We start from the raw sequence: 10,341 nt of genomic DNA, 5'->3' as shown, positions 1-10,341 counted from the left end.
TCTTTTTTTCTTTTATGATATAAAATAATTGATTTTTCAAAGCTGAACTTTTATTATTTCAAAGCAAAAAAACATTCCATATCGTGCGAGTCAAACAAAACAATGTACTCGGCAACTCTAGCAGTTGTCTGGCAACTCTCCGTGAATGGCAGCAATCAGCTGCTCAAAAAAAATACACATCTGAATTTTACGGTAAACTTAATTAAAATGCTTTTACCGAGACTGTTGGCCATCGAAGAACTACGGAGACAACATATTAGAATACAAACCATGCATCGCAGGCTTCTCAAATGCGTATCGGACTCGTTTTCGCGTTCAGACGATACGTATGTGGTTTTTGTGATTGTCTTCTCAAACTACTGCTAATTTATTTCATTACAATTACCAGTTTTTGGTATAATGATCGCTATGCTTTCATTTGTGCTGCCATGGGTCTGCGCTTAGCCGAACAGGGGTTTTTCACATAAATCCAATGGCACTAATGTGTAAAAATGGTTTATTAGTTTTGTTTTGGCATTTTGAAGCGATGCCACCTGGTAGAACTACAAATGACTACAAATTTTTTCACAATTTACACAAAAAAAATTGCACACATTTGACGTAAATGAAGTTTTACTGCAATGAACTATTTTTTGTAATGCTTAATTAAAGAAAAACAGAATGCTTTCAATATAATTAATATTAAATATATTGCTCCGAATTCGACTTAAAAAAGGTGGCATTACTGTAGTCCGAATCGCCCCAGGTGGCCAGGTGACTGCAGCGGATTGAGAGCAGAATCGTTAAGTGAAAATTCAGTCAGCGGATTGAATAGTGATTTACTAAAATGCTTCTTTTATTAACTCAACATGTGTAATGTTAAATTATTTGGATGAGGGTTAACCACCAATTGAACAACCTTTATGGGAAAGTAAGATAAAGTAAGTAAGAAAGTAAGCTGGATAAATTGTGAGCGATTTTGATTCCGCTGAAAAATCGGTGTGTGGCACGGCGGAATGGAATTGAGGTGATTTTCCAGCGGAAGTGATTTCTGTGGAACCTCTGATAAAGTTGTTTTATCCTCGTTCAGTTGGAGAGTACGTGTCAGTAGTCGGAAGCTTGGTTAGCACCTTATGCTTGGATTTTCCAACAGCTGATCTTTTATTGTCTGCAGATTTCTTGAGAGAATGTATATATTGGCGGAGCTCGGTACTAACACGTCTGTTCTTCGCGACTGTGTCTTACGATTTTCACAGGACCCTAAGCAGTTTCACAGCTTCGTAAATAGTAAGCTTAGAACGTCCGCACATCCATCCTCGCTATCATTTCTCAATATGTCAACCATTGATCAGGCAATTGCCGATCTTTTTGCCAAATTTTTCCAAACTACCTATTCTTATGAAAGCTTCTCTGGTCAGCCGCATCCATACAGTTTATCAAGGTCGAATGGCATCTTCAGTCCCTTGTTGAATGAAAGCTCACTGCTTCATAATCTTCGACTGGTTAAGCCGGTGTTTTCACCAGGTCCTGACGGAGTTCCCGGCTGTGTACGTAGGTACTGTGCCGACGCTCTGTGTAGACCCTTGCTTAAACTATTCACCCTATGCATTAACTCTTCATGCTTCCCCCCCATCTGGAAGGAATCTTTTATTATTCCGCTCCATAAGAAAGGTAGCAAGTCTGATGCAATTAATTATAGAGGTATATCTAAGTTATCCGCTATTACTAAAATGTTTGAAAAAATTTTAACTCCGCACTTGCAACATCTCTGCAAATCACTTATATCTCCGTCCCAGCACGGCGACGATCAACAACCACAAATTTATTAGAGTTTACCTCTTTTATCATTAAAGGCTTTCAAGGTAACTTGCAGACGGATGTCATTTACACTGATTTTAGTAAAGCATTCGATTCTGTAAACCATTCCCTTTTAGCACAAAAACTTGACCTTTTAGGGTTACCGCCTAATCTTTTGAGATGGATTTCTAGCTACCTTCGTTCTAGGTCTCAAAGAGTCCTCTTCAAAAACTCCTTCTCTTCACCTGTTAAGGTTACTTCTGGAGTACCACAGGTCAGCCATCTAGGCCCCCTACTATTCACACTCTTTATTAATGATCTGCCTTCGGTATTATCCGATATCAATAACTTTGTGTTGTGAACATATGTTAAACCTAAATGCCTCAAAGTGCAAAGCAATAACATCTCATCGTTCCTGCCCTTTTTTGGCTCCTTATAGCCTCTGCGGTGGTTCTCTTGAGAGAATTAATTTGGTTGAAGATCTTGGTGTTAAACTAGACCCAAAGTTAAAGTTTTCTCAACACATTTCTACCATGGTAAATAAGGCCATGGGTGTGCTTGGGTAAATAAAGAGGTGGTCAAAGGAATTTGACGACCCCTATATAACGAAGACTCTCTATATCTCGCTTGCTCGTCCGATTTAAGAGTACGGCTCTTGTGTATGGTGCCCCCAGTACAAAGTGCACCAGGACCGTATAGAATCAGTCCAGAAAAACATTTTAAGCCTTAATAAACCTTCCAACCTTAGTTAGTCGTAGAAAAATGCTTGGGGTGATTTTTATGCACAACCTGATGAAGGGTGATGTAGATAGCCCTGACTTTTTGTTGAGCTTTGGCTCGGTGTCGCATGGGCCACTTGATGGTGCAGTCATTGCATATCAACGTCCAGACAATTAAAAAATATCACTCGCCGTAAATTCCAGCGTGTCTGAGACAACGGGATTTAGCCCAGCTTTCCTATTACATGGAAGAGAGCCCCGCTTGCCTGGAGCGCTCTATGACGAAGTCACGACAGGCACATTATGCCCCCCAGAGACCGCTCCAAGTAAGGCTACCAAACTTAACAAAGTATTCACCATTGTCAGAAATAACATCCAGAGGGCAAGCCAAGAACAAGGAAGGCATTACAATCTCCGCCGCCGGCAATGGCGACCTACAATTGGATCCCTAGTACTTCTACGACAACACCACCTCTCCAACGTGGCCGACGGATTCGCCGCTAAGCTGGCACCAAAATACGATGAACCCTACCGAGTCAAAGGTTTTGCATCACCGAACATTGTAAAACTACAGCATCCGGGCAGCCGAAAATCGAACCATGGGATCCACGGTCGATGCAACCAACGCTACACCCAGGTGAAGATATCAACACCAACGAATTCAAAGACGCAGCACAGGTCGAAAGACATAAAGACGTCTACCGAAGAAAGGAAGAAAAGCGAAAGACACTGGCCAAGATTATATAACCAACCCCCACCACAGCAAAACCAAGTAACCAAAGCTCTCAACTGACGAGGTCAACACCCAACAAAATTAAAACTCAGCACACGCGCTACCAAAATCTACGAAAATGGGAACAGCAAGAGACAAAATAAAGAAAAATAACTACCAACCTCAGCACACGCGCGGCCGGCAGACATCGACATCGAACATCGAGAAAAGGCGATCACCCCACGCAGCAAAATACAACTAATAGCCAATCAATAACCATGCATAACCGATCAACACGCTTAAGCGAAACTCGAGCCAGGCTCGGAGCAATGTCCCATACATGGCAGCACTGGCCCTATCAAGAAAGGGAAAACGCTATATATATCTGAGTTCTCCCTGTACTAAAGCAGTTCGCCATCAGTTCGCAAATCGTGAGTTCGCTTGCAGTTCGCTTTCGAGACGATAGGCAGTCCATCAGCCATAGTCAATCGGCAGTCGATTGGCAGTCGATCGGCAATCCGTCAGTCAGGTAAATAACAAACACGCAAGTCGGCAGTCCATCGGGAATCAAGAAGTAACCTACACGCCGCGGTCCAGCAACCAAACACACAAAGTAGCAATAATAACCCGATACAATAAACAAAACGATTAAAAACTCTAAAAGAACCAAAAATTGTTGTGACTTAACTAATCGTTCTCTTTCAGTTCCTGGAAAAGTTCCTGGTTTCCCAATAAAGTACTCGTGAGTGAAAAATATTTTGTGATTCAGGACCCTGGACGAACTGATGCATACCTCAGCCTAAGATAGGTCCTCACACCTTGTATGACCGAAAGAGTGGTAGACAAGGTGGGAAGTGATATGACTCAAGAACTTCTGCTGGTGCTTTTGTTTTGGTTTTGTTGATTATTTAATTGTTTTATTTGCTTGGCTGGTTTGTTTACAATTTATAACCTGCTGGTGTTGCTACTTGCGTTCGTGTAGTGTGTTGCGTTCGGTCTGATGGACTGCCTGCTTGTTCGGCCGATCTTATCCCTTTTAAGCAGCTGGTGATCGCACCTGACGCGTGATTTTCCATGGTGTGTCTTTGACCCGGAAATACTTTATTATTGCTAACTTTATTGGGTAACAATAACTGTGGGGCGTGGTAAGTAGGTCGAAGCTTGGTGCTTCGTTGCCAATTGGCTAGTGTGTCAGTGGAGTTGAGGAAGTGTTTTGCTGGGACTGGCTCTGCCTCGCAGAAAGTAATAGCTGAATTTGGGTCGGTAGGTCGATAATTTGAGGCCGACGTGAATGGTTGCGAAATATCGCAAAGAAGTGGGTTACCGAGAATTTAGTGCTGTCTTCGCTGATTGCGAAATAATGCAAGAGGTGGGTTGTTTTAAATTGTTGTGTGGACAAGAATGGGTAGAGTTGTTGATCGAGAGTTCTTAATTTAAGTAATTTTGTGCGTTGCTTAAGACTATTCTATTTTCCGGAAGTGCTGACACACCGCTATTTGTGGTGAACCGTGGCTAGAGTCATGGTTCATTTTCTCTGTGTATATCAGTTTGATAATTCTTTCTGACCAGCTTGGATGCGCTGAAACTCCGCTGTTTGTGACGAGCCACGGCTAGAGCCGGGTTCTCCTGTATTTTGGCTTGTGCCGAAGATTCGGCATATTCGTTATATTTTCTGCTGCTGCTGTGATCGTGGAACTCTTTCTGCTGTTTTGCATCGAGTGTATAAGCGCAGTTGAAACGGAGGTTGCGCTCAGCAACTGCCGCTGGCTGTCGGCAGCGAGAGCGGGAGCGTAAGCGTGGTGAGTCTGAGCGCGCGAGAGCGCGTCACCGGGGGGGAAAAACGCTCATAAGCGTGAGAGCGAGAGCGAGGGCAACAGCTTGCGTAGCTGGATTGCTAACAGTGGTGTGGCTGGAATGCCCACAGAGTTGTTGCCCCGCCAGCGCCGTCCTCACTCTGAACAGCATAAATATATCGCTTTCAAAGGTCTTAAGCTGGCCCCGCGTCTTCAATCGACCCATCATAAACTCTCGCTAGCAAATTCACACCTTTCGCTATTTTTCAATACAAACCATATATATATAAGCTTAATTCCAGTAAACTGTGAAATAATACCTGAACAATCATCGTCTTTTAATACCTCGTAAAATAACGCTACAGAAAAAGCTCAATAGCTCAACATTTGGTGACCCCGACGTGATCGTGGTCGATTGAAGACGCGGGGCCGGTCTGACCCTTTGCTGGGTCGAGTGAGGGGCCACTTCAGAAGAGCTAACTGAAAATAGAGAAGCAGAAAGTAGAGCTGCCTTGAGAGACGGAGAAACCACTCCTGCAACTATCCATCCCAGTCTGGTCTCCTGAAGACGTAGCAGTCCAGTTCCCAACTTGATATTGACAGCGCATAGAAGCTCGAAGAACAGAGCCGCTCCAATCAGAATATCAACTGGCTGGGGCTGGTAAAACTTCTGATCCGCCAGAGGTAAGTTGGAGGGCATGTTCCAGCGATTAATGTCGAGGATACCGTTGGTTGGTTACCCGTAATGGTTGGAGCAATAAATGCCGTAATGGTCGCGGCATAGTGGGTGCGTGTGATTCCAGTTGGATATCTACGCAGCATCCTTCGGATATGGCACACTACTCGCCTAGACCAGAAACGGAAACTGCCGTCGGCAAGGAGAGGATTGGCGAACTCAGTGAGGAGGAGTTAAATGTGCGACTAAAGTTGCTGGCGGATCTGGTCGTTTCGTTCAACGAGCACCATAATGCCCTGGAGAGGATTAATCTCGATGAGATCGGCAGTCCCTTGAGGGAGGAGTTTGACGAATGCGTGGTCATGCTGGAGATTAGCATGAAGCGAGAGTTGAACAAGTGGCAGCCCACAATGCTCCCATGCTCAACAATGCGAATGGACCATGTTGGAGAGGCCCCAGCTACAGTCATAGTGCAGAGTCGGCCTCGCCTGCCGGAATTAAAGTTTCCCGAATTCAGTGGGGGCTACGCGCAATACGCCGCGTTTTGGGGTATGTTTGCCTCCATAGTTGACAAGGATTCTGACCTAACGAATGTGGAGAAGCTGCAGCACCTGCTCTAGACACAATCTCTTCGCTAGAATTCAGCAACGCCAGCTATCCCATCGCCCTAGACCTTCTTAACAAACGATTCAATAACAAGCGTTTAATATTTCAGGCACATGTCACCGACATTGTGGGTGTGCAGCGTATTGAGACCTCGTCTGTGTCCCAACTCCGGTCATTGTCAGATACTGTAAATGCCAATCTGCGCGCCTTGCAGAGTGTGGGGACAAAAGACCAGATTGCTGACTACATTCTGATACATAGCCTGCTACAGAAAGTGGACAGCGCACACAAGCCAAGTGGGAGGAATGCTCGTCAATGGATAGCATACCCACAAGCCAGCAATTTACCGCTTTTCTGGAGCAGAGAGGTCAGAGGTTGGAGACTCAGGAGCACGCTAAGGACATGTACACCAATAGCAATCGGAAACACTGCCTGGTTGCAACTACCTCTAAACCGATTGCCTGCGCGCTCTGCGGCGATACCGGGCATTCGATATATCGATGTTCTCAGTTCAGCAACCTTTCTCCTCGACTTCGGTTCCAGGAAGCTAGAAGCTATCGCTATGCACTAACTGCCTCCGATCAGGCCATCAGCAAGGTGAATATCGTTCACGATCCTGCCGAGGTGTTAAGCATCACACACTACTTCATTTCGAGTCTCCGTCCTACACTTCTCAAGCCATTCTGTCTCAAATCTTCAAATCAACATCGACTCCACGAATTCCCGCGATACCCTCTGTTGGTGAACATGCCGTAAAATCGTCAGCCACGTCGCTTTTGGCCCAGAGTCATCGACGGGACGCCGTGATTTTGCCCACTGCCATAACACTACCCGACACGATTTTTCTTCAAGGAACAAAACCAAATTTTTCTTAAAGATTTGGGGCTTAGAAATGGTTTGATGATATTTTTTTTTTCTATGACAGAACTTTTTTTAAAGAATTTTTGAAAACTGGTATTTTTTTAAGCTTTTCTCAGAGGTAGCGCCTGTTTTTTTCACATAACGTCTTATGTCTGGTTGTAAAGAACTTTGCTATTTTGAAAAGATAATTAAAACAGCTAGAAGTTAAGCCCAAACACTTTGTGATTTCAGTTTACCGTCTGATTTTTGTGCGGTATTTTTTACGAAATTTTGACTTTAAAAACTGAGGAAAAGTCGAAAAAAAATTATATCCTGTGTCCTCTATTTTTTTGTGTATAGGTGCATTAATTTGGCGTCGTTTAAGGTATCGCTCATGTAACGAACCGTGGTTCGTCACAAGTGGGTTAATTATATATTACATATTATATTATATATTATACACACACTAATATGATTATTGGTAATCAGAAATACACAACAAATGGCCCCGAAAGACATTCTTTTTACACACGAGAAACGCGAAGTGCCAACAAGTGCAAATCGATCCCCTTACCTGGGGCATTGCACTCTTGTTGGACACTCACATGCGCGAGCCCGTGATCAGTTCGATATTCCTTACCTAGAATATCGAACACTGACTATAGAGCCAGTGATTAAGTAATCTTCTGTTACTAATCACCCTTACGTAAGAAAATTCCCACACTGTAATAGGATATCTTTTGTAAGACCCAACAAAATCGATGGCCGGCCGATCCATAAAAGGCACTGCCTGGCGTGGAGACAGGGCAGTCAATCGAGATTCAATCGCGGGAGTCAATAGAGTCAATCGAGCCGATATACGTCGCGCCTAAATAAAACACTAAATAAACCAATAATAAAAAACCCACTTAAAGACATTCAAAAAAGGTGTTGTGACTTAAAACCGCTTTCTTTCAGCTTCCTGGCCAAGTTCCTGGTTCCTTCCCCATAAAAGTCCTGAAGACGCGTCGTGCGTATGGCTCGTCTTCTTCCAGTGGCTTTGGCTTCGGGGTGGGGTGTTGATAGCAGCCCTGTCCTGACCTTGGGTCGCGGGAGGACGTCTTCCTGGCCGCGTTCCGCTCTTGGGGGCCAGCATTCCTGGGGTCGGTGACCTGCTGGCCTGCGGGTAAACAACGGCGGGCTGTTCCGCCCGGGTGGTGCCGTTTCAGTTAGCGGGGCTGCTGGCCACTCCTCGGCGTCGTACGGCCTTGGCGAGTATGAAGGCGTGGTCGGCCTTGGGAAGCGGTTGGCGGTTGGGGCCCTTGGTGGAGGAGACCATAGATTCTCTCGCCGGAATCTGGTGTACCGTGGCTCCTCCTCGTCTTCCTCGGTGCTGGTGGTGGTTGTTTCCGACTCCTCGTCAGAGGAGAGTATTATAATGTTCTCGGTTTTTTTTTTTTTTTTATTATCTGTCGGCCGCGCGTGTGCTGAGGTTGATATTTATTTTCTTGATTTTGGTGGCGCGTGTGCGGAGTTTTCACTTTGCGGGTGTTCAACTCGTCATATGATCAGTCAAGTTTGGTACTTTTACTTTGTGGTGGTGGTGTTTGGTTACGTCTTCTGTGCCAGCGGGTTTTCGGTCATTGGCCGCGCGCGTGTTGCGTTCTCGTCATTTGATCGGTCGGCGTCTTTTGACTTGCGCTGCGCCTTTAAATTCGTTGCCTTTGGCTGGTCAGCTACCAATGTATGGAACCAAAGTCGTGGCTAGGGGGATTGCGGGGGGCTAGTGGTAGTATTCGCCTCGTTGGTTGCATCCCTGTCTTCGTGGAATTCCTTCAAGTCGTTGATGTTAGCAACCTTCGATTTTCGGCTGCCCGGATGCTGTAGTTTTACAATGTTCGGTGATGCAAAACCTTTGACTCGGTAGGGTCCATCGTATTTTGGTGCCAGCTTAGCGGCGAATCCGTCGGCCGCGTTGGAGGGGTGGTGTTGTCGTAGAAGTACTAGGGATCCAATTGTAGGTCGCCATTGCCGGCGGCGGAGATTGTAATGTCTTCCTTGTTCTTGGCTTGCCCTCTGGATGTTATTCCGGACAATGGTGAATACTTCGCTGAGTTTGGTTGCCTTGGTTAGAACGGTCTCTGGGGGGCTTCCGGTGCCTGTCGTGACTTCGTCATAGAGGGCTCCAGGCAAACGGGGCTCTCTTTCATGCAGTAGGAAAGCTGGGCTGAATCCCGTTGTCTCCGAGACGCTGGAGTTTATTGCGAGTGATATTTCCGGTAGTAGTTCGTCCCAGGTGTTTTGGCGATCCCCTACGAATTGAGCAATCATGGTCTTGACCGTCCGATTCGCCCTTTCCGTTGGATTTTCCTGAGGACAGTATGGTGCGGTATGTTGCAGTTCTACTCCTGCTGTCTGTAGAAATGACCGAAACGATCGGCTCGTGAATTGCGTGCCGTTGTCACACACAAAGCGTTTGGGTATGCCGAAATGACTCATTATTCGTTCTCGAAAAGCCAGTTCCAGAGTAGCGGGGGTGGCCTTTTTGAGTGGCACCAATTCGACCCACTTCCCTTCTTTGATCGAGGTAGTGGTCCAACGAAGTCAGCGCATAGTGTAGCGAATGGCTCTTCGGCTTTGCGAGTGAGCATCTGGCCCACCGGCTTGCGTTGTTTAGCCTTGGACTTCTGGCAGCTTACGCAGCCGCGGACATATTTTCTCACGTCCCGGTAGAAACCTGGCCAATAGTATCGTTGGGATATTCGGGTGATGGTTTTTCTGACCCCTAGGTGGCCGGCTGTGGGTTGGTCGTGGCATTCGTGAAGTATTCTTGCTCGTTGATCTTTTGCTACGCAGAGTTTCCATGCTATATAGTCGTCGTCGTCGGCGCTATGGCCCAGATGTCGATATAGCTCCCCATTGGCGTAAGTGTAGTCGGGGTATTTCTGCGGCTCGTCCTGGACTTGTTGTATCCTGCGCTGGAGCCAGGGGCAGGCTGTCTTCTCTTCTTCGATTCGTGCGAGTGTTCCTAGTGGTTGCCTGGATAGTGAATCCGCAACTACGTCCTGTTTGCCCGCTCGATAATGCACGTCATATTGGTATTGCTAAAGTTCGAGGTCCCATCGCGCCACTCTACCGTATGGGCTGTCAAGCGTATTTAGCCATTTTAGCGCGAGATGATCGGTGATTACATCGAATCGGTATCCTTCCAGGTAACAGCGTAATTTTCGAATGGCCCAA

The sequence above is a fragment of the Drosophila obscura genome, unplaced genomic scaffold (assembly GCF_018151105.1).
Source record: "Drosophila obscura isolate BZ-5 IFL unplaced genomic scaffold, ASM1815110v1 contig_87, whole genome shotgun sequence".
Taxonomy (NCBI): domain Eukaryota; kingdom Metazoa; phylum Arthropoda; class Insecta; order Diptera; family Drosophilidae; genus Drosophila; species Drosophila obscura.
This window is presented reverse-complemented; position numbering follows the sequence as displayed.